Genomic DNA, 26789 nt, shown 5'->3' on the forward strand with positions numbered 1-26789 from the left:
CTTTTAATTCCCTTTCCTTTAACCACTATTCTCTTTGATCTCATATGCTTAAATCTAATCAAGCAAATACCAATAATGAAAATAGACCTCAATATAGCACCTAGAAGTCCACTACCTACATAGCCAAGCCAACTACTTATAGTAGCAAATTTATTTTTCCGAATTGCTTCCCAAGCTTCTGATGCTTTCCAATTCTCCAATTCAGGTTTTAATCCAGTGTTACTCTTCTCAAACCTTCCTAGATCCTTGCTTTTATTTGGAATAAAGGTGCAACATTGTTGGGTTTTCAGCATCTTTCAGACTTAATTTTTCAATAGCAAAATGTCTATTGCAAGTTGATTTTGTAATACTACAGACCTAATAGTTACTAGCTCTGCATCTAGGGCCAGCAATGCATCAGCTATGCCAGTGGCTAGTTTGTTCACCACTGTGAAAAGCGTTCACATCTTCAAATCATCTAAAACAACCACTACTGAAGGAAAAATAGCTAAGGAAATGTCTCCTACTATTTGCTTACCACTACTACAACTACATTTTGGTCTACTAGATGAAAGCCTTTCATGCATATCTAAAATAATATATATTTTTGGGAACACTAAGGCAAGATAACTAGCACATGCCTAATATGCTGGCAACTTAAAATAAGCATTCTTTCCACACACAAAATAAACTCCAGGAGTCACATGATGTTCTCCTGTAAGAATTTGAGGTAAATCACCTATAATTTCAAATCTATGTTCACATGCACTAAGTCCCATGTGCTTATTCCTGTCTGCACTCTCCCTTTTATAAATGCACAACTTCCCTTTATGTTTCCTCCTCTCATTGACCGGTGGAACATTTTGCCTCTCCTCACCTCTAGATTGTAGATACATTGCTTCTCTGTAGGACTCATAGGACATGTCATTCCAATCTTTGGGCATGATCGCTGTCAGTTTTATAAGGGGGTCGAAAGAAATACCAAGCAATATCCATCTCATCTGCCTTAGAATGGGGTTTCAAGCGCCTATTAAGGGGAACTTCAGAAAGTATTAAGTCAATTTGAAAAATAATATTCAAAGCTTACCTGTCTATATTAAAGACTAATTAGACTACTACAAGCTAGAAGTGATGCCATAAGAAAAAGGAATGTTGTGAAAAGTAACACATTTAGTCACTGAAGCTGGCAAGTGACCACAGATGTAGTAGTCTTGAATATGTGGTAACAATAACTACTCCAGCTATCATTGACCTATGCACATTTTTGGTAAAGACACCCATAATGTCTCTAAAGTCAGACCTTTAGAGTAAGACAACAGCAAGCAGACTTATCAGTTCTGCACCATTTCTACTAGTGCAAATGGCAAAACTGATTTGATGATTACATGATGAGATTAGCTTTATGTACAGAAGTCTTCATGAGTCATCCCAGGTCTTTCGCCACTTTCTTCTAGAATGACAACCCTACTCTTTTACTGCGACCTTGACCCTACAAGATTTTCAAAGTTCAAGCAGGGAAAGTTCAGTGAACAAACAGTTTGTTGGGGTGATTACAATCAGTTCAGAAAATCGAACTCTCCTTGTTGTGGTAACAAAATCATGGAGGTTGGCTCTGCTCTCTGATCACCGCAGTCGCAGGTGATTTGATCACGGTCACTGTTGGCATAGTATGTCCACTCCAGGGCTGAGAACCTTTGACAAGGTACCCTTGCTTTTTTTATATCCTGAGTACTGGCTGTTTGTCTTCACTGTCTCTCAGTCCACTTGACTCTGTCTCTTGGATGACAGTTTGAACAATGCGTTCAACCGCTCGGTCTCATTCTCTTTCTCTCCTTCTTGGCCACTCTTCTCTCACACCAACACTGTCAGTCACATTACTATGCCCTTCTCCAGGATCAACATCATTATCCGCCTGTGTATTGGGCTGGTTCACTGTGGATACTCCTGACGCCTTCACCCCTTGCTCAGGGCCTTCCTCAATTCAACTTTGTGTTATTTATGGTACTTGAATCACAGACTAACTTTGACACTCTTGGGACCTTAGCTCACACCCCTCTGCTCCTTCGGGTTGAAAATAGAATGGCAGTTCTGGATCAATGACATGCATTACTCTTCATGTGGACCTCTTACTCTTTGTGTATGGGAGGCATGCACCCAATTAGGCAGTCACACACTTTACAGAAGGGTTGGTTACCAGGATAGGGCTCCAAGCACTTTCAAACATGCTTTTTCACCTGGACACAGTGTCCTGTATGGAGTTTATGGCATTGCTCCTAGTGTAAGAGGATAGTGGCAGCTCCAACATCATGAGAGACAGAACACACTACCTCAGCCAGACCTTTGCAGCAGTCAAAAACCATATTAACTATGATTTTCCCAGTCTCATTTGCAGACACAGCAGGCAGTCTCATAGCTCTTCCCAGGGGATTCTCATGTGGGAACAATCTTGTTTGACAGTCGGTAGCGCTTCGGAGACTTATCATCACCAATGGAAAGGCATCCAGCCACTTCATAGAGGTAGACACACCCAGCTTTGACAACCAGGACTTCAGTGTCCCTTTGATTTGCTCTACAATGCCTGAAGCATTTCTGGTTGATCCAAATGAACCCTTTAACCACCCAAACTTAAGTTTTATCGCTTATCTCACAAATAAAATCTGGCTGTCCTCTTCTTGTCCTCCCAAAATAATAAGCCTAGCACCTGACATCATCTCAAAGAATCTCACAAATAGTTTTAATCAGATACTCAGCTCTGGCTATTTTCTCCTTGACTGGTAACTGGCATTAATCCTCCCCCATATCAAAAAGCCAAAGCTAGATGACTCCAACTTAAATAACTACCACTCATCTACCGTCTTCTGTTTCCAGCAAAAATTATTGAGAAGGAGAATAACTCCCAACTCACTACTTTCATGGAGGATCATCATCATCTAGACTCCTCTCAGCTTGGCTTCAGAAGCCTTCATAGTACTTAGCTTGCCATCACTGAGAAAATTCAATAAACCATTGATACAGGAGGAAAAACTACCTTGATCTTATGAGATCTTTCGACAGCATTGGACACTGTCAACCATGAAATCTTGCTTGGTTGCCTTGCATCCATAGGCATCAAGGATGAAGCTCTTACCCTTGCGAAATCTTTTCTTTAGGACAGAAAGCAGTTTGTGACACTTGAGAACTTTAAATTTCTGTCTTTCTCTCTCCCCTGTGGTGTTCCTCAGGGCTCTGCCCTGAATCCTACCCTTTTAATATCCTCGTTGCTCCCCATGCCAAACTTATAAGATCTTTTGGTTTTTCAGCTGTTTCCTAAGTGGATGATACTCAAATTGTAGTCTCTGTAGCCAGCAATCTGGATGAAACAGCCCTTCACTTTCATAATTGCAGGTGCCAGGTTGATAAATGGATGACCCACAAATTGTCTAAGGCTTAACTCTTTTGGAGGTACTGCTTTTTGGTAAAATTGCCACCATGTGGTCCCCAGCCTGGTGGCCAGCGGAGCTAGGTAAACGTCTGACCTACTCTTAAAGCTAAGCGCCTAGATGTCATATTTGACAAGCTCTTATTTGAGGGCCATATAAACTCCATCACATCTGCGTCATTTCACACTATTAACTTCTTAGGAAAATCTTTCCTCTTATTCCTAAAGTCCTGCAGAAATCACGGACCTCCTTGTCCTTTCAAGCACATATTACTGTAATGCCCTCTTCATCAATTTACAAAAAAAATCTATAAATAAAATTCAAATACATCAAATTGCTGCAGCACGGCTACTTCTGGGCATTCCCAAATGCCAATCTGTGTCCTCCGCACTTGTGCAACTGCACTGGCTTCCTTTAAAAAAAACTAATAGAGTTCAAATATATATGCAGACCACCTCTATGCAGGGCACTGCATGGAGGTGGTCCTGAATTCTTCAGGCAAATGTTTTCGGTAGTATACTCTTTCCAGAACTCTTCGTTCCCCCTCTGATTACAACTTGGTGGTTCCCAGATTCAAAAAGTCACAATGTGGCAGAAGGAGCTTCATTACCACCATCTCTCTTCCTCTTGAACTGAAAAAAATCCACTGATCTGCTGCAATTCGGGAATGCCTTAAAGACCAATATGGCTTTTTATAATGCATGCAAATACATAGCATGCCATTACAACGCGGTTGTTACAACAATTGCGTTGTTAGAATGCATACCTTTATTTCACAAGCCATTACAACGACTTGTTGTAGGGGGCGTGCTGGATTTATAAATAGTATTTTAAATCCAATACCAGTGTGTCCCCTACAGGAAGTCATTGAAATGACTTGCGATGTAATGGTATGCGCAGTAACAATGCAGTCATTGTAATGACCGTGTTGTAATGGTACCGTGTTGTGGAGACAGTGTTGTAAACACTATTTCCCCTGTCTCTTTCAGCACATATCTTGCCATGTCTTACTTTCTCCTCTCTTCTTTCTTTGGAGGGTAGTGCCTAGACACCTCAGGGGATTACAGCGCTTTACAAGCGTCCATTTTTTTTTCTTTCAATGAAACTCCAGTAAGTATGACCAATTAAGCCACTTGGGCAGAAGTTACACCGTGGAGCCAGGAGATGTCTGCTACACCAAGAAGGGTTCAGACTGCATAGTAATTTCTCAACTTTCACCTATCATCTGTCAAGCAAGAGCCATCCACTAACAGCACATAATCAGGCTCTTCAAGGGGTTTGTCTGTGTTATCGGGTTTTGACATGGTGCACAATTCTGTGGCTTCAAGACAGTTGTGCTGAACCTCCCCCACTCAGCTTCAGACCTAGGTAGGGGTAACATTGAGGCAACATTAAGGCTACAACATTTCTTCAAAGTAATGTTTTCAACAGCAAATATAACCTGCTCTTGGCATATCAGCCGGATATTGGCCAAATATTTCCACATACCTATGTTTTCACTCTGTTTAATGCTGACACCAACTGCTGTGACCGATTTAAGGCAGATGGGAATTCCAATGGTTACAGGGTCAAGTCAGAAGAGAAGTAAGCAACTGGGTTTCAGGAACCACTATGCATTTGAGTAAGCACTGAGAGAACACATCACTCTCTCTCACTGCAAATAACACAAACCCTTACTTTTAAAATGACATTGCCAGGGCACCACAGAGATTATCTCCCAACACGAGGAAGTCATTTGTTATGCTATTGTCCCATTGTATTGTATTAGACACATCCTTGTATGTTTAAATCCCTGTATCGGTTTAGCCGCTAGGACAAAGTTGGGTATCCACTGATAATAGCCACCCCCCCATTTCCAGACACATCCTGACTTCTTTCTGCATGGGAGAAGTATTACTTTTCAAAATGGCAGAGATTCTCTCTTGTAACACCTTCATTGCTCCTTTCTCAATGTGATGCCTTAAATAAAGTACCTCTTTTTGGCAGTACTGCAGTTTACTTGGGGACAACAAGTGACTGTTTCTTGCAACATTGATGCTATCAACAGATCGCCAATGCATTAAACTAGAACTGACCTAGATGGTAGCTTCAAAGTCCACAGATCCTTCTTTAATATTTGATTAACTATTGAGGGGCTTCCCCAAGACCCCTGTGGACATCAGCACCTTGCCAAAATTCAATTTTAGAACTTAAACACTAAGAGAAACTGTCTCTCTTTGTGCAATGGAATTAAATGGAAAAGAACACTTCACATGGATCAATTACTGGGAACCACTCAGCTTTACTCGGTATTTGAAATAATATCATGGGAGGACTTGGTACCACAGTACAACAGGAAACAACAATATTTGTAATCTTTTTCAGGTTCTACACAGTGCAATACTTGCCTTTATAAACAAAAGTGATTGAGCATGATGCTCAACATTCTGGGCAAGAGAAATCAGCAGAGTTGAGAAGAGGGTCTTTTCAAAGGACAGATTCTTCTCTAAACTATTCTAAAAACACATAATCAAAAGCAGGAAGTAACTTCAGAAAGAGACAGTGTACTCTGGGAGAAATAAACTCCTTAGTTTCCCAGCTCTTAACAATGAGGTACACAGCTGCACAATTCTTGGATGTAACATTGTTCCCATGTACCTGGTATGCAAAGCTCTCTTCCACCATCTCAATCTCTATGCCGGAAGCCTACTTCTAATTAAGTTTTGGGTACCTATCAGTCTAGTATAGTAAACAATAAGCCTATTCTTGGTAATTAATAATGAGACCCATAATAAGACACATGCAGAGGAGAGAAAATCAAGGCTCTTTAATAAAATCCACATTAATAGGGCCTGGCTACAAGTTAGGCCAATGTTAAGTTCCAAGCATATACAGTTAGCATAAACAAATACAGTGATTGCATTTAAAGAAGGTATACATTGTTCCATTTAATGTGGATACATTGATTATAGTTCAACAAGATATGAGGGTGGCTTTTCATTAAGGTAAATATAACCACCTTCTACATTAGGTTAATTTAAGCTACACAGATCAATACTGTCAAAAACATGTTGATTATCTCCACAGTGGGCGATCTCTGGAGTCGGGGAATATACTCCGATTCTCGGAACTGCAAAAAGAGTTTGACTTGGCACGCCAGGAAGTGTTCCGATACATGCTAATCTGCCATGCACCTATCACTGCCATCCCCAAACAAAGTGAGGTACCGGAAGCATCCCCCCTGGAAGACAGGCTACTGCCCGATCCCATGCCCAAAAAAGCCATCCCCATGACCTATCAAAACTATGCAAAAAACTACCTGACCCACTCTGAGAAAGGTGGCAAGATGGGATAGGGCAGCTGGAAGATGACGAGTGGCAATCTGCATTAATGTCCCTCCGAGAGGCAGCCATACCATTAAAACTACCCCTCATCCAACTAAAAGTATTACAAAGAACATACCTCACAGGGGCCACACTGCTCAAAAAAGGATGCAAGATGTCTTCGACAATGTACGGAGGAGGCTACATTTTACCATGTGATATGGTGTTGCCCAAATATTGCACCACCCTTGGGAAACGCTGCACGAAAGATGCAAGAAGCAATTGACTAGGAAATCCACTTAACACCCAGGTTGGGACTCCTTAATATATTGGATGCCACAGCTTTCACTAATATAGAGCCGCAATGGGTCACGTTGAGATTCACACTACTCAAACGCAATATATCCATGCAATGGGGTGCCTGCAAAATACCTACAGTGAGAGGATGGGCAAATGACATGGATAAATGCATGTTCTCAGAGATGGAAGGGGCAGATTTACAAGGAAGTGCCACAGTGTGGCAACGCAATCCCTTTGGCTGCGCCTGGCTGCAGCACTTCCAAAGCACAGGAATGCAACATAGTTACAATAATATTTTGCATTCCAGTGCTATCCTCTGCGTTGGCGCAAAAACTGTGCCATGCGCCGGCGCAGGCACCCTTGCACCATGATGCAAGGATGCCTGCGTCAAGTGGAAGATTATTTTTGTAAAGGAATGGGCACCTTCCTGAACAAAAACAATCACTACAGGCATTTTCCTCTTTTAATGTGTGCTGTAGAATGCAGCACCCATTGAAAGAAGAAAAAACAAGGAGAAATGAAAACATTTCTCCTCGTTGCTCCTCGCTATGCCACCCCTAGGGTGGTGTAGCATTCAGACCCATTTCCACATTTATGATTCCTCACCCTCAGCAATCCCTATGCAACGCCCCTTTTGTGCAAAGTACTGTGAGTAAAGGGGCCAAATTTACAAGGACAGGAAAATCCACGCAGGGTGGCTTTTCCTGTCCTTGTAACTATGGAGCAGTAACATGCGCCACCAGTATCTCACAAAAAGTGGAGTATGGTGGCGCAGGGGGCTTGTAAATCTGCCCCGAAGTCTTTAAGGGCAAAGGCTGTCCCAAAAATGAGGTAAAATGTGAAGAAAATGGAACTCATACTGAGGAGAAATCTGTCTCTACCCAGCGACCTAGCTGGCAGAGGACACAAGGGGCATGAACCGACTGAGGCAACAAGATGTACTGTAATGATAACATTGATGACAATGCCTGTATAAAGAATGTGATCAAGTCTTTCAATTTCTCATGCTATAATACAGTGACCACTACTATTTTATATTTTGAAGTTAATAAAAAGATTTTTTTTAAACACGTTGATTATATATGTTGCATATAAAGGGGTGGAACACTAAATTACTCTGCTCCACCACAGTTACAGAATCACGTATGCACTCTCAGACACGCAAAGACAACCAATTCAGTACTCATATATATGGACATACAGAAACATACAGACATGTACACTCAGACATAACAATAGAGAAAACACAGTCATACAGAAAATACCAGACACACAGATACAGAAAAACACACACACAACTATGCACCTACAGACATACTCAAACAAATAGATGCAGTAATGTAAAGGCACATATGCACATAAGCATATCCATACCTGCCAGCTCACACACGCACACATACACTCCCACACAGACACACGCTCTCTCTCTAATTTACAAACTAAAGACATTCAGATCTCGGTATGAATGCTTTCGATGAGATTTAAGAATGTCTCGGTGTTTATTACTAAGTCGTATTGAAAATTACAATCTTGCAGTTCAGTTGTGGGTTCTATGAACTCATTCCTCTATCAGGTAGATACTTGCAGAAGTGCTCTCTGGGTATAAATGAATTAGATTGCAGAATGTAAAGAAGATTGCAGACAGACTGTTGTTTGGCATTCGTAACTAATTAACCTGTTGCTGTCCTGAACCATATACCCTCGGTAGCTACTGTAAGCTCATTTATCTAATCTGCAAATGTCTCAGTGTCAGTGTTTAATGTGGAATTCCACAATCCCTGCATGCCAGAATATACCAAAAACAGAAGAAAGGGAACTTCTGATTCTGCTTTGGACTCTAAGTCCAAATTATTTGTGGATAGGAAACTAGGGCAATGGTGCCAGAATCACTGCCAAAACTATGGCCTGCCTGCCATATTTAACGAAGGCTGACCATAGTTTTACAACAATCTAGACTACTCTACCTCACCCATGGTCAAACTCCTCAAATGGACCGATGGAGTAAGGTCAGTTGGAGGTATGGCTATATGTCCACCCTGCTGATTTGGATGAGTGGACAGATACATGTTGTTCAATGTCTGTCAGTGCCAGCAAAAACCTGCTGGTAAGGTGCATCAAAGAGTGCTCAATGCCCCCCTCACCTTGGGATGAAACTCTCATGACAAGAGAGGCATTGCATTTTCACACTTTGAGACTTAAAAAAAAAAACTTTGTATGTTTGTCGTATCATCTCGTATGGCTCTGATACATTTATGGAACCATATGGTAAAATTAGAATTCATTGACAGGAAATGCTGGATCAGTGATTCCTTTATAAGATTGAAATGTCAGCTGGGCCTGTGGACATTCCATAATTTGATTGGTGGGTACTCTGTCATGTCGATGGAATTATTTACTCTGTCACACTGACGGATTTTACTCCATCTACCAAATTATAAATTAGGCTCCCTGATGCTTACAACGAATGTAAATATGCTTTAGGACACATTTCACAGTAAAGAGGCTAAAACAATAAATATAAATCAAATGAAAACCAAATTATCAATCTAGGATCTTAGAAGCATTTCTTCACAATATTGCGGCAAACTGGACCAAAAAAATAGGAGACATAAAAGAAGAGAGAAACACAAAAAGACTGCAATACATTTGAGTGTATGTAAGTTATGTGGCAGCCACCTTGAGATGGAAAATGTTTAATTTTTAGGTCGAAGTCTACCTGACTGCACAGCTGTCTGGTTTGCTAACAAAATCTTGGGAACATTCAGAAAGCTTCACTGGGAATGCATTCCACTCATTTCTTACTCTAAACTCTTAATCAAATCCCTGAAAGGAGCTGAGTTCCCAAAAATCTGGAAGGCAGCAATAGTCAAACCCATACTAAAGAAACCTGGCGCTGATGCAAATGTTTTTCTAAACTATCGCCCTATTTCCTTGTTGCCATACTCAGGGAAAGTGTTGGAAGCATTTGTAAACGAACAACTTGTAAACTACCTAGAGACAAACAACCTACTCGATCCCTCACAGTCAGGTTTCCGTACTGCCCACAGCACGGAAACAGCACTGATTGAAGTTGTCGACAACATTAGGCTTGCACTGGATAAACGTAAATCCTCCATTCTTGTCCTTTTAGATTTGTCTGCCGCCTTCGACACCATCTCCCACCAGATCTTAATTAGTAGACTGTGGTGTCAGAGGGCATGTTTTAAAATGATTCATTAGCTACCTGACTAACCGAACGACCACACTACAGGTAGAAAATACTCTGGCTAGCACCCTGCCCGTCACAAGAGGTGTGCCTCAGGGCTCCATTTTGAGCCCTTCACTTTTTAATGTTTACATGGCTCCCCTGGCCAACGTGATCAGAGCTTTCGGGTTCGACGTGTTATCCTACGCGGATGATACGCAAATACTGGTCACGCTCGGCCCTGACGTAAACGACACTAAAAGGCGCTTTAAAATGTGCATGGTAGAGGTAAAAAATTGGATGGGCCACAATCATCTCCGGTTGAATGGTACCAAATCTGAAGTTATGCTATTTGGGCGAGCGAACGAACACTGGACCCAAGACTGGTGGCCCTTGGAATTAGGGGAGTGTCCTGTCCCAAAGGAATCAGTCCGCAATTTATGGTTCCGCATAGACAACAAATTGACTATGAGAGACCAAGTGAATCATACAGTGGGTACCTGTTTCGGAATTATGCGGAGCCTACGTAAGGTCTCTAAATGGTTACCAATCAAAGCATGTAGAATCCTGGTCCAGGGCCTCATCGTAAACCGGCTTGATTATGGCAATTCTTTGCTCCTTGCCATAAACGAGTGCCATACCAGGAAACTGCAAGTCGTCCAAAATACGGCCGCCCGTCTGATTCTAGGCCTACCCAGATGATCCCCCTCTTTACCATGCCTGAGAACCCTACACTGGCTGCCCATTAACAAAAGAACTATCTTTAAGACCATGTGCCTGGTTCATAAAAACATTTATGGCCGAGAACTAAAATACTGGTTCCAAAAATTGACATGGTATCTGCCTGGTCGACAGCTGATATCTAGTACCAAATCACAACTCACGCCGCTCAAAGTTCAAACGGCCAGAAATGGTGGTCGTGCCTTCTCTTTTAGGGAACCATCACTCTGGAACGACCTTCCCTTCAGCCTACGTACAACAACAGAACACATGACTTTCCGCAAAAAACTGAAAACATGGCTCTTCTGCTAGTTCCATCCTTTGGCTCACTCTCCCTCCTCAGGATTTCCGCATGCGCCATGAGACTCCCTCGGGATGTGATATGCTGCCCAATACAAGTATCCAGACTAGACTAGACTAGACTTACCATTGGCTTTGTGGTTTGCAACTCATGTTTGATTGCTTTCAGTTTGCTGGCTTTATTTGTTTTAGGCTGTCAAGTTTGAATTTGTTCCTTCCCTAGAACAAAACCTATTTACTCTATTCTTCCACCAGTACTGAATTTCTGTATACAGACCTTTAAATCGTGTTCACATCGTGTCACATTTGCTGTGCATTCAAAGACAGAGGTCAAGTGCCAGAATCTGTCTTCCAGAGAGCTTGGTGTTTAGTTTTCTTTCTCTGACTTCAAAGTAAGTGCTGGATACTTGGGATGTGCTGTACAATGTTATTATTTTTCTAGTACAAAACAAAATGAAAAAGTCTGTAAATGAACTGCGCAGATATATCAGAATACGGAAAGCACAAATGAAGCACATTTTTGGTAATTCTGAAGTGCGGTGGAAGCAAATATTTTAATACGATCAAAACAAATCAATTCACTAGGTGATGACATTTCCACACATTATTGTTTTTGCGCTGTATACTTTTATCAGTAAAACTGTATGTTTGTGCAAATGTAATGCTCATTTCAATTAAAGATGTGTTGTCTGTAATGGCAGTACTCTACCACACCATGCATACTCCACTTTTCTCCACTCAACTCTACTCTGCACCACTCCATGCCACTCCACTCTTCTCTGCACCAATCCACTTTATGGCACTTCACTCAATGCCTCTCTTCTCTACACCACCCTACTTTATGCCATTAGAATCTACCCCACACTAATGTACTAGGCAGGTCTACACTTTTCGCAACTGCAGTGTATGCGAATTCACAGTAAGCTACTCTAATCTACTTGGCACCATGCACTCTACTACACTGCACTATATGACATTCTACTCTATAACACTGCACTCTATGCCACTTCACTGTACTCTGAAACAATCTACTCTACGGCACTCTATTCTACTGTGCGCCATTCCATTATACATCACTCCATTCTACACCATTGCAATCTACCTTGCACCACTTCACGCCACTGTGCTCCATGTAACTGTGCTTTACATCACTTTACTCAAAACCAATACACTATGCCACTGCACTCTACGCTAATCTATTCTGCACCACTGTATTGTATGCTACTATACTCTACTCTCTAACCCTCTCTTCTATGACACTTCAGTCAATGTCACTCTATTCTATTCCATTCCACATGTCACTTTTATCTGCACCACTCTACGCCACTGCACTCAACAACAATTCACTCTATGCTATGCACTCTATGACACTGCACTCTAAGGCACTCTAATCTGGAAGACTATACTCTTTACCACTGAATTCAATGCCATTCTACTCTGCACCTCTGCACTCTATGCCAATACATTCTACCCAACTCTACTCTCATCACTACACTCTATGCTGCTCTTATCTATTCTGCACCACTGCCATTACATTTTACACCACTGTTCTCTGTGCCACTGCACTCTGTCCCACTCTACTCTACACCTCTGCACTCTACCCTGCACCACTCCAGTCTACCTTGCACCACTCCACTTCACTCCACTCTGAAATAAACGATGTCACTGCACTCTATGCCACTCTACACCTCTCTGCTCTACGCTATTGCACTCTATGCCATTGCAATCTACACTACACCACTCTTCTCTACATCACTACACTCTACACCAATGGACTCTGCACCACTTTACTCAATACACTTTATTCCAATATACTGTGCACCACTGTACTTCATGCCACTTCACTCTAGTCTACTGAACTCCACACTACAACACTCCACAATACTCCACTCTATAATGCTCTACACCATTAAACTCTACTCCACTCTATGCAAAACCCTCTATACCACTCCACTTTGTTCTAGACCACTCTACGACACTCAATGCCACTCTACAACACTCTACTCCACTATGAAACCTCTACTCAACTCCACTTTATGCCCTTCCACTCTATGACACTCTACTCCCCTCATGACACTATACACCATCCACTCTATGCCACTCCATTTCACGCCACTCCATGCCACTTAACTCCACTCTACCACTCTGCGCCACTACGTACCACTTTATCCCACTTCATGACTCTCTACACCACTCCACACCAGTTCACTCTCCCACAGTTTACGATACTCCACTCTGCTCTCCTGTACCTCACTAACTATTAGCCATGAGGAACAGCGGCCAGGTTGGTGTACAACAGGGCTAAAACATATTGACAAAGCCAATAGCTCTTGCATGGTTGAGACCCATTGGCTTTGCCAATGCTTATATGCCACTCAGTGAGAGCCTGATATACTGCTTAAGCACTCAGCGCTATGTCTATGTGTGTGTGTGTGTGTGTGTGTGGGGCGGTGTAGGGCAGCCCCTTCCTGCAGCATTTGCGAGGTTCCAGACTGATGTACGGTGCTTCTGTGTCATGTGTGAGGGCCTGCAATGGCGTTTTCAGCTCACGGATGTGCTACTTTGCCAATCCAGTCATCAGTTAAAAATCTTTAAGCTTGCTCAACATTGAGTGGGCTGATCCAAAACTGATAGACACCTCAAACAGGCAGTGGCTAAAGGGGGCTGACCAGAGACCATTTTGTGTATTTGTTAATAGCATACGATATTTGGCTATTCCAAACTTAAAAAACGTTGTGCTTTAATCCCGAATCCTCCTTTAGCTGAATATGAACTAATTAAAAGGAGATTTTCATAAAAAACATATGAATGTCTGATATGAAATTGAAATTGGAACGTCTAGTAGAGACTGGGGCTGCTCTACATTTTCCAAATGAAAATAAAGGCAAATTTGTTTGTAGATATCGTCGCAAAAGAACAGCATGAATTCTTTTTAGGTCCCTCCTGTTTCCAGCTTACCTGCGATATGCAATAATAAGTTCATTGCTGTTAAACGTTTTCTTAACTACATGAAACACCGGACATTGGACTATGTTTTTCCTCATCTCCGGGTTATCTTTCTTTCACCCTCCCCACCTCTTTCCCTCTTTCATTCTTTGTCTACCTCCCCTGTTCCTATCCCCTCTCCCCCGAATCTCTTCCCTTACCTGCTTTTTCCCTTACATATGTTTTTAACGCATGTAACGACGCTCCAGTAACTTGTAACCATGCTCTGAAACTGTGTAACTTGCACCTATGTAACGTGCAAGTATGCTCTGAAACAATGCTCGTCCTCGTTTAAAGTGCTCTGATACCCCAGGGAATAGCCAGTGCTATATAAAACTTTTCAAATAAAATAAAAATAAATAAAGATCCATTAGTCAGTTGAGGCCAGATTTATCATGGTTTTGCACCGCCCTTTCGCCACACAAGGGGTCCCATGGTTGATGCGAAACCTAAGTGAGATTTATCAAGCCATGCAAATCGCTGCCTTGCGTTACTCTGCCTCTGGGAAGCGCTCCATGGGTGATGGGTGGTTGTTCCTATGCATCCACCCATTGACATTGGCGCATTACCAGAGTAAGCATTAGTGATAGACCTCGGATTGCGTAAAAATGCCATGCCTCTACAGGTGAGGCATAACAAGGAGAAATATCTTTATTTCTCCTTTTTTTTTCCTCTTTCTATGTATGCTACATTTTACAGCACCCATTGAAAGAGGAAAAAGCCTCTCAGGATTGTTTTTGTCCATGAAGGTACCCTTCCTACACAAAAACAATCCTTCCTACAATGCTGGCACACTTGTACCATGACGCAAGGGTGCCTGCATTGGCGCTAGGCAGCCATTAGTGTGCCAGTCCTAGGAAAGGACAGGAATGTGCCGTATAAAGGTAAATAATGTGCATTCCTGTCTTTTCCCTTTTGCATTCACACAACGCAGGTGGCTTGCTGAGTAGGGCTGCATGAAAAAATGATAAAAATGGGTCTTAGTGTAGTGAAGCCACTATCTGGAATGGCTTCCATGTGGGCTGTTGCTGAGGGTAGTTCCTAATACCGTTCGGCATCAATTTCCAGGAACATTCATCGAAGGAACACATTTTCCTCAGATTTTTAATGAGTGTGATCCATTTTCTGACTATCTTGTTCCAATTGTTTCCTAAGATTAGAGGCAGTACAACAAACACTGTCACAGCCATTGTGGGAAAGTTGTTTTTATTTTCTGTGTAGGCGTTTTTCTTTTTTATTATATGTACTGATTGCAATTTCAGTTTTTTATATTTAACTGGGCAGCTAAATGTGTATTGTTTTGATTCATAATAGTTATCACATGTTTTCTGTTACTGGGTTGATTTTAGCTTAAAATAAGTGTCCTAATGTGTGCAATATATTAAAATGAGAGAGCTTAAAGAATGAAATAAAAGAAAACGTGCCTTTTCTTAAACGTGCAAATGTAGCAGGATTTGTTTTGTAGTAAGTACCCATTTCTATCGAAATTACATTGTCAAGTCGGACTGGCCTTATTTATTTCTCTACCCTTTTCTTCCTTTCCTTTCCTTTAATTTTCTTCTTATATAAACAAATTAAAGCTTTCAGCAAATTACAGACCTGTGCTGTATTAAATAAAAAATTCACATTTGATTTCATTAGACATGTCATCTTTGTAGAATATGCTGACTTTAAAAAAGTATTTATTTCCTTCATAAGCTACACGCTCTCATTGTATTTCGTTAGATTTTAGCTGCCACATATTCACAATAATGAATGCTAAGCAGTATATTAATGCATATTGTCCATACAAAAACGTGGATCTCATGGCTTAATTCAGTAAAGTTACAACTAGATTGCTTTAGAATAGTTCATTGTCACACAGTGGAGTACTGAATAGCTAATAGTTTAGACTGCATGGTTCCCGTGGGAACTCAAATGTAGTGAATTTAGCACACATGAATGTTAGCAACTAAGTAGATAATACCTTGCTGACTTCGTACGTTTACCATGAGAATGGAGAAATAAGCAGGAGTCCATCAGACAATCTTTTTCCATTGGTTTGTGATTACATAACTCCAGCGTGGATTGAAACACGTTATTATGTGTTTAATGTACATGTTCCTAGTTATATTTACCACAACTTCTACCGCAGAGCACGCATAGAGCACACTCTGAGAGGTTTATGCTGCTCAGTCAAATCCAGGCTACTTGTTCTGCGACCATCCTTTCCTTAGCCTTTTGCCCTATTCGCAGTGAGTTTCTGCTGAAGGTGATTTATGTCACCTACTGCTCCCCGAACCCCCCCAAAACATCTCATACCCGCTCATTAGCTCCCAAACTCCTATACTCTCAAACAACTGTTACCCACTGACCCCTATCCCACTTCTAACCCCTCTCCTTCCCCCAAGCTCCCCTCCTAGCCCGCACCATTATACCCCCTCATGACTCTTCCCCCTCCCCAAATGTACACCAACCCCAAATACTGATGTTGCCTTTCAGCTAACACTGTACACTCACTCTTCTCCTCTTATCACGTCCCCTACCCCTTTAACTATACCATCCCTCTCCATGCCTGTCCCTCCCTCACACTGCAAGTTCACCCTTCTCTCCTCTCCCCAGGCCAACCCCACTCCCACCACTGCAGCACTCCACTTGCGATTCCCCAGGCCTCTCACCCTCTCCGAACAGCAAACCTCCACCCCTGACCAACTTCGAACTCTCCTACTCCCCCTTCCCCAACTACCTCTATAACTGTCCAGTCCTTTCCCACTCCCCTCCTCCCACCGGCTGCCAGAACTCCCCTCTCTCCCCCCACCGACTTCCTCCACACCCACAGTTTCAACACCTTTCTATCCCCCTGACCTTTCACCATCTCCGAACGCCAGACCTCCTCCTCCAACCAACTCAAAACATACCTACCACTGCCTCAACTATGGGCCACCTCACTCGTTTAACCCAGATACTCTGCAGCATTGACTGCAACATTGCTTCCCTGCTATCCGAACTAGCCCAACTTAGAGAGAATTTCATAGACTTCAAATCCTCTAACCCTAAAACCCACCCCTTTTGTTCCACCTCGCCATGCACTGGCCCTCCAAAACTCATTATCCCAATTTCTGGAAAACCACACCGCTTTACAACCGCTCACATAGACCTCTTCGCACCTTGAATGACTACTCCGCCTCTAACCTCTCCGCCATCTGCAGTTCCTATCCAACTGAGACTCCACTTAAGGATGCGGCCTTTCCTCATTCCAACATCCCTGTTATTATTGGGACCAGCAGATTTCTCTCCTCTTCTTGCTCTCCCAGACCCTCTCCTCAACTTACCACCATCCAAACGTGCTCCCTCCCCAAAAACAACGCTAATCCCCTGACCTGCATGCTTGTGTACTGCCGTTCGGCGGTTCGACATGTGATCAAGATTTCCTAAACCATCCTCAGTGAAGATATAGACGTTGCCTTTCTCATGGAAACTTGGCTCAACGATCATTCAACACCCATCCTTGACTTACTCTCCCTCCCCAGTTACTCTATCTTTAGAAAAGACAGACCAAAGAGAATAGGAGATGGTCTAGCAATAATCTTTAAAAACAAACTCCAGCTCTCCCTAGCTAAAAACACAGATTTTGTAACATTTGTATACCTTGCAGTGGAACTTAAAATTTAAGGCATCCCCCTAATACGACTACGTAATATCCATCACCCTCCAGGTGAACCTCTTCCCTTCGCTGAGGAACTATTTCACCTTCTTTCGCAATCGTCACTTTCGAGCTCTGAAAATATCTACCATGGAGACTTTAACCTTCACTGGAACATGCCAGATGACCCTACTATCAAACTTCTCAATAACCTCCTTGAGATAAGTGACCTCAAACAACTCTGCCTTTCCCCAACCCATTATAAAGGGGCTACTGTTGAATAATCATGGAGAAGATAGTAAAGTTGTAATGTATTTATTAGCAGCATGGCCATCCATCCACAGGTTACAGAGTACAGCTACAAATGATTTCTAAGACAGCAACATGTCAGTTCCACTAGCATGTGGAATGTAGAGCTCTGTTGAAAGGAAACATGTCGCATGCAGTGGCATGCGACAATGACCAAGCTTCTTAAAGAAATACTACCAGAAATAAGGATACAACATCTTCCCTTTTCAAAACAAAAAGAAAAAGAGAAGAACAAATATGTACAATATTGTATAACAAAAACAAATGAACATAAAAAAAACAAATTTACATTCAGTCAGAAAATCTTTTAGGTAAGTTGACAACACGTTTTTCACCCTTGACTCTATGAGCTATAGAGTCCTCTGTGTCAGCATCAACTTGTTTATCAGCCAAACTATTGTAACCATTATAAGGCTTAGTACACTTGGCTAACCTACACATATTCCAAATCCTACCGTCTTGGGTCATGACACTGTTGGTGAACACCTTTTTAATCTTAATTGGATCGGTAAATTTGCTGGATCCTTTGGGCAAAAGACCAGGTTTAAGAATTCTGACCCATTCACCCTCTTGAAAAACAAGGCGTTTGGTATTCCATTTTTTGTCATACCATGATTTAGTTTTCAACTGTTTACATTCCACACGTTTAGCCACCTCAACAATATTTTCCTTATCATTCAAAACAACTTTGCTATACTTTTCTTTTAACCACCAAGGTAGAACACTGGAAGCTGGATTTCGACCTTTAAACAATTTAAAAGGACTCACCTCTGTAGTAGAGTGGGGCGTGATACGATAAGTCCACAACCTTTCTCGTAAAGCACTTACCCAATTTTTTCCAAATTTGACAGATTCCACAATGAAATTTTTTAACACTCGATTAAATCTCTCGACTTGCCCATTTTCATGTGGTTCGTATAACGATGTTAATCTGTGGACAACATTACATTCTTTGAGAAAAGAAGACATATCTACAGAGGTCAATTGCACCCCATTATCAGACACCAATACCGAGGGACAACCTTCTCTAGTAAAAATGTCCTTGAAAAAACCAATCACGGCCTCTGTGGAAGCTTTGGGTACAAATTTAACTTCCGGCCACTTAGAATGGTAGTCTATCATGACCAATGCATACTTAGAGGATTCTGGCAACATGTGAAAAGGACCAGAAATATCAAATGCAACTTTTTCCCACGGTTCCAAAGGCCACTTGACCATTTTGAGGGGTGGAGTAATGGTTTTCATCATCCTGTCACTGGATGCACAATCCTGACATTCTCTGACAATTCTATCAATGAATCTGTCAATTCCAGGCCACCAAAAATATGACCTAACTAATCTTTTCATAGATGAAATTCCCGGATGAGTCTTGTGTGCCACCTTAAGTATGACATCCTGCATTCCTTCTGGAGGAACACACTTGCCTGACTTGAAAATAAAACCAGACTCTAATTCCAATTCTTCTTCCACATTATAGAAAGGCAAAAGTTCTGCTCTAATTTTGTCTTTGCTAGGCCAACCCTCATAGATATAATTCTTAAGTTCCTCCCATTTGTCATCTTTCTGTACACACTCCAACCACAACGATTCAGAAATATCTTGAAAAGAATCTTGTAAAATATCCTGAACCGTAAGTACAAAATCACCTTCATGTAAAGTGCCCACTACATCTTGTTGACACGGTAAACGCGATAAACAGTCAGCCATAACATTCTTCTTCCCAGGTACATAGCAAGTGACAAAATTGTATTCTTGTAATCTAGAGGAAAGTCTGGCTATCCTGGCTGTTGAGTTCCACCCACCACCAACTGATAAAATGTTGACTAGTGGTTTGTGATCTGTCCTAAGGACAAACTTAGAACCCCAGACATACAATCTGAAGTGCTCAATCGCCCAGACACAAGCAAGAAGTTCCCTTTCTATCACTGCATATTTTCTCTCACACTCATTGAGAGTTCTGGATGCAAACGCTACAACCCACTCATTATCACCCTCTTTCTGTGATAAAACACTGCCCAATCCATACAAACTCGCATCAACCGTAATTACACATTCCTTGTTTATGCGGAAAGGCTTAAGAGTAGGGGAACATATAATATCATTTTTGATGGTATCAAAAGCTTGTTGTTGTGTAGTAGACCACTTGAATTCCTCACCTTGTCTTAATAATTTTCTCAGGGGTTCCATCTTAGTTGCAAAGTTTACTACAAATTTACTGTAATATTCACACATTCCAGCAAATGATAGCAACTGATCCTTATTTATTGGGGCGGGAGCCTTAATAATAGCATCTACATTTGATTTTTTAGGAACAACACCCTCACCCGACAATGTGTGTCCTAAATACTCCACAGATTCCTGAAATAATTTACACTTATTTGCTTTAAGTGTTAGCCCATTTGACTCTAATCTTCTGCAAACCTCTTGCAAATGAGATTCATGTTCATTCACATTTTTTGAAAATACTAGGATGTCGTCCTGAAAGCATTTGACGTACCCATCCAAATCTCTGAAAATCTGAAACATTGTCCTTTGGAACACGGATGCAGCCGATGCTAACCCAAACGGCATACGTACATATTGGAATAAACCCTGAGGTGTAATGAACGCTGTAAGTTTTCTAGATGTTTCTGTTAAAGGGATCTGGTGATAAGCCGATCTCAAATCTAATGTTGAAAATATTTTTGCACCTTCTAACATAGACACTAGCTCGTTTATATTGGGTAAGGGATGACAGTCAATAACGATATTAGCATTTAGTGCTCTTAAATCTACACATAGCCTTAATTTTTGGTCCGGTTTTCTTACTAAAACTATGGGCGAAACCCATTCTGAGGATTCAATTGGTTCAATGATGCCCTCATCTAGCAAATCTTTCAACATACTTTTAAGTTCCTCCCTGATGTTGATAGGTACACCTCTAAGCTTTTGTACAATTGGTGTATGGTTCCTCTTGAGAACAATATTATGTGAAAAATGTTTGAGCATTCCTAATTTTTCGCAAAACACTGAACCAAATGACTTTACTAGATTATCAGCTTTTTCAGTATAAGTAGTAGCAATATTGGATGGTTCAATCAAAGAAACAGTACCCATGAGACTGTCATCACATAGAGAAATGGGATCTTTGGCACGTGGATTAATCAAAATTCCTAATTGCCACTGATCCCACCATCCTAAAACGTTAACGCCCCTGAGAGAAATATATAATTTTATGTCAGCCTTCCTATTTCTAAATCGAATTGTTACGTGAAAAAAACCAATAATGTCAATTCTTGTACCAGAGAAATTTTTTGCAAAAATATCAGGTTCATTCATTTCATTCAACATTAAATAATTAGCTAAAATCTGGTTGAAATACTCTTGGGTGATGATAGTCCAAGGCGAACCCGAATCCACCATGAGGGACAATTCAACATTGTCAATGTTGAATATGCAATCAGGTGCTTTAAGGTGTAACAAGGCCTGTTCATCAATGATGGATACTACAAAACCCGAAGAATGTGATTCAAGATTACAAATTTCATCAGCATTCACTTCTGCTACAGAAGAAACAGAACCCTTATTATGAGATTGAAATCGTCTGTCCCTACACATGTTCCCAAAATGACCAATTCTCTTACAAAAATTACATTCTTTTTTAAGTGCTGGACAACCTGGAAAGGAAGCATAATGAGATTTGTTTCCACATCTAAAACACATTCCTTGCATATTGGTATATTCATTTGACTTTTGTGTAAAATTAGTCTTAAATCTGGAAGGCACAAATTTGGATAAATCTTGTCTATTTTTGATAACACAGACTTCTTCCTCAGGAACTTTCTTTTCTGAATCATTTCTAATAGTTTTCATCCATAAGTCAGATTGCTCTTGTGCTTTAGCAATTGCAATTGTCTCTGTAAGATTGGGATCACCCATGACCCAAAGTTTGTCCTGTATCTTTTTGCATTTAACATGTACAATGATCTGGTCTCGAATCATTTCATCCGTTATCATGCCAAAATTGCAATGTAAACTTAACGATCTTAAGGAGGTTAAAAAATCATCAAACGTTTCATCTTCTTTCTGTTTCCTAGTATAGAATTTGAAACGATTTAGAGCAATGCTGACAGTTGGTTTAAATCTTTTCTCAAGTCTCGCTAAAGCTTCAGTATATACATTCATAGAATCTCCACTACCATCACTTGGAGAAGTAATTTGCGGTAAAGATCTAAAAATAACTTGACCTTCTGAACCAAGGCAATGTAACAGGATACTTTTTTTCCTCTCTGAGCCCATTCTTTCACCATCAATGGCTTTCATATAAGTCATAAATTCTTCTTTCCACCTATGGCATGGGTGGATCTCCTTTTAGTTGTAAAAATTTAGCAGGAGGATCAAACTGCATGTTGTAAGTAAGTAACTTGAAATATTATATTATAAAATGTAGATGGAATAAAAATAAATAAATAAAATATAGTTCAATGCTGAAAATCTGTAGTATAAAATGTAACTTGTATTTGTTTGTCTTTATTCTGTAGAACAGTTATGAATTTTCAATTGAGGAAAACATAGAAAGGAAAGTCATGTATTATCTATGCTGTATTTCAATCAATCCAAGTTTCAAAATGAATATTTAAAAAAAAAAAAAAAAAATTTAACCAACTGAACCAGAAGTGGTATGGCACTTACTTGAACGCGTTGAGCGAAAACGCGTTGAAAAACGAAGCTTGTAAGCATGTGAAATCCTTAAATAAAGATTTGTCGGGTTGGTAGCGTTGCTATGGAAACGCCAAACAGAGTAACGATGTCAATAAGGAAAGACGCGTAAGAGCGTGATGAACGTGATGCGTCACAGCACAAAGAGCGCATGCGCTAAAGAAATCAACAGCGCTCGAGCACCGACATCGGAAAATGTTTACATTCAAGATTCCAGTTCAAAAACAGGTAAATAGATGGAAAAAAATGCTCGAAAATGTTAAACGAGTGCTGTTTTCAATCCAGTTGACATTATGGAATCAGAAACGAGTTGAAATTGAAACGATAAAAAAAATTGATAAAAACTGATACTTGTAAAAATGGATAAAACTTGTAATTAACGCTGTATTCAGCCGCAGGTGCGATCATAGCACATAAATATATTCAATTTCAGCCGCAGGTACAATCAATGTACATTCAAATAAATAAAGAAAAGCACATACCAGAATTTCAGCAAAATAGAAGAAAATAGTGAGTTCAACACCACTGAAATCCATGCTGCTTAGTGGTGATTTCCCTCGTCGCCATATTTTGTTGAATAATCATGGAGAAGATAGTAAAGTTGTAATGTATTTATTAGCAGCATGGCCATCCATCCACAGGTTACAGAGTACAGCTACAACTGATTTCTAAGACAGCAACATGTCAGTTCCACTAGCATGTGGAATGTAGAGCTCTGTTGAAAGGAAACATGTCGCATGCAGTGGCATGCGACAATGACCAAGCTTCTTAAAGAAATACTACCAGAAATAAGGATACAACAGCTACTCTTGACACCATCATTGCAAACAATGATCTGGCATCCCTATCCAACATCATCCGACTGGTCTGAGCACCATCTCATACTGTTCATGATCTCACCCTTAGCCCCACCTGCCCCTTCTAAAAACAACAAAACCACAATATTATCCAGAAACCTTAATCTTATCCACCCTGGTGTACTGGAGGCCAAATTCCAAGCACAACTCAGTTGCACCCCTCCCTCTCTCAATGCAAATGAACTCGCTGAGCATTATAATAAAACTGTCTCCGAGGTTCTAGATCAACTTGGACCACACAAACTAAAAACTCCTAAAAACATCCCTTCCAAGTCATGGTTTAACTCAGACCTCAACAATGAAAGACAAGCACTTGGACTGGCAGAAAGAACTAGGAGACAACACCCTTCCCCCTCCAATCTAGTCCTCATTCAAACCGCTGGATCCACGTACATTTTCTCTTAACAGACTTTCTTCTTCCGCTCAAAATTCACCCGTGCCAATAATAGATCCAAGGAACTGTTCAAATGTATTAGAAACCAATCCCCCACCCAACATGAAGGCCACCACGGACAAATACGTAGAAATTGCTAACTTTTTTTCAGAAAAAATCACTAACATTGACAAATCCTTCATTCTAACTCAGATCCCTCCCAACCCCCTATGTACTCCTGATACTATTTCAACACCCTCCCCTCTGAACATACCCCCTGCTTCCTCCCCACCTCCACTTTCCTCAAACCCTCCTAAACTTTTCCCAGACAACACTCAGCTCAAAAACAACACCTCCTGGCAGAATTTCCACTCTGGTTCCGAACTAGAAGTCTTTAATATCTTGTCCAAATTAAAACCGTCCTCCTACACTAAAGACCCTTCCATCTTCCCTCGTCCAAGATCTAAAGCACGTAATTGAACCTTATTGGACCAATATCATCAACTCCTCCCTTTCTTTGGGTTTCGTCCCTGTCTCTCTCCAACTCGGACAAATCACACCCATTCCAAAAAACACTAAGGCCGACCCGAGCAACCCCAATAACCTCTGCCTCATCTCAAACCTCCCCATTCTCTCAAAAGCCCTTGAAAAATGTGCCATTCTTCAATTGGATGAACACATTGACATTTACAACCTACTCGACTCTCTACAATCCTGCTTCCGTAAAGGCTGCAGCCCTGAAACTGCATTACTAAATATATTACATATTATATTACATCCACCATACCCTAGATAATGGTGGCACCTGCCTACTCATTCTTCTTGATCTCTCTGCGGCATTTAACACAGTTAACCTTTCAACCTTACTCAATTCACTTAAATTTCGGTTCGGCCTTAATGGCACCATCCTCAACTGGTTCACCTCCTATTTCCAACACAGAACCCAAGACGTCAAAATCCAAAGCTGCCTCTCTAGCCTCACTCCTGTCTCCCTTGGTGTCCCCCAAGGATCTATCCTCTCTCCTGCTCTATTCAACCTATTCATGGAACCCCTTACCCTCATTCTCAAACAAGCTGGTATTAACTATCACCTGTATGCCGATGATACCCAACTGTACTATAAAATGAAACCCCACTCTGATGTACTGCACCTTAACACCGCCCTGACTAATATCCAAACCTGGTTCTATTCCACTCATCTCAAACCTAATCCTAAAAAAACTGAAATCATTCTTTTCTCTACTAAAAACAACCCTTGCCCCATCCAAACATGGATCATTCACCTTAATGCCCTAAACTGTCCACTCTCCCTATCCGAATCAGTAAAATCCCATGGCATCACCATCAACAGTAAGTTTACGCTCAACTACAATATAAAAAATTCGGCAAAAGGAGCACTTTTTACGCTCCAGCATCTAAAAAAATTAAACCCTTCATTCCAGCGGAAAATTTCAAATCTGTTGTCCAATCTCTAGTCCTCTTGAAATTCGACTTTGGTAACGCCCTACTCTCCGGATCTCCCAAAGTTCCCCTGGCCCCCCTCAAATCTGTTCTCAACCTAACGGTCAGGCGTACAACTGACTGCAAGCGCTCTGACCACATCTTGACGTCTCTTAAGTCCCTTAAATGGCTACCTATCAAAGTTAGATCCACCTATAAAATAGCCTGCATTTCGTACAAAGCCCTCCATCCAAAGACCCCGCTATACCTTTAAAAAAACTCAAAAAAGTGGGCAGTGCCCGACCGATGAGAAGCACCAACTCTCTCCTCTTCGCCCCCCTCTTTCAAAAAAGAAAGCTGCGCAATCTCGCTCCTTCTCTGGAAAGGCCCCCAGCACCTGGAATGCCCTCCCTAAAGATCTATGACTTAACCCTTCATACTTTTTTTTTGAAAAACAAATAGGAGAGATAGGATTACAAGTCAGCAGTCTGTGTCCCAGTTAATATATTGAAAAACAAAAGAAGACGGCCAGGAACAAAGTGTTGTCTGACAAATTGTGAAGTAACAGCACCTGTAAGGTTTATTAATAAAACCCTCACACATACACCAACCTGGTTGGTGTCATGCTTCATCATGGGGTTCCAGCCAGGCGGCCGAATGCCACCTGGCTGTTCTTCAACACCTGAATACAGTGGAGCAGGTTTTTTTGAGGTGATGTTATGTGTGACTAAGTGTGTGAATTCATCGTTAAAAATACCTCCAGAATACTACCAGTTTATTTATTCTTGGAGATCTGGGGTATGATTAAAATTACAAGAGAGTGGATGATTTGTTACAGTCACTATGTGTAGCTGTTTATATCATCAGGTGGTCGACATGTTTCAGCCCTTGGAAAAATATGGGGCTTTCTTCAGGACCTCTCAAAATGTGCATAATAAAGTGAAAATAAAGTGAGTGATAAAAAAATTATCACGTGGGTTGCATATTTTACATTCACGCTAAGGAATGTGTCATGCAGAGAGGACCACCCGTTTTGTAGTCCTCTCAAAAACGTAAGTTACTTATATCCAGAATTAGGGGTTCTAATCTTTTTTCCAGGTTGCGGGGGAACTTTATGCTGCCTCTCCCAGATTAATATTTGATAAATCCGTGGTTTCCGCCGTATCACCTACTATGCGTGTCCCCGGGACAAAGGCTGGCCGTCTTCTTTTGTTTTTCAATTAACCCTTCATACGTCAGTTTCAAAAAAATACCTTAAAATGCCCCTCCTCAACAAATATTGGGGTCCTTAATCCTTCTAT

The sequence above is a fragment of the Lissotriton vulgaris genome, chromosome 3_1, assembly GCF_964263255.1.
Source record: "Lissotriton vulgaris chromosome 3_1, aLisVul1.2, whole genome shotgun sequence".
Classification (NCBI taxonomy): domain Eukaryota; kingdom Metazoa; phylum Chordata; class Amphibia; order Caudata; family Salamandridae; genus Lissotriton; species Lissotriton vulgaris.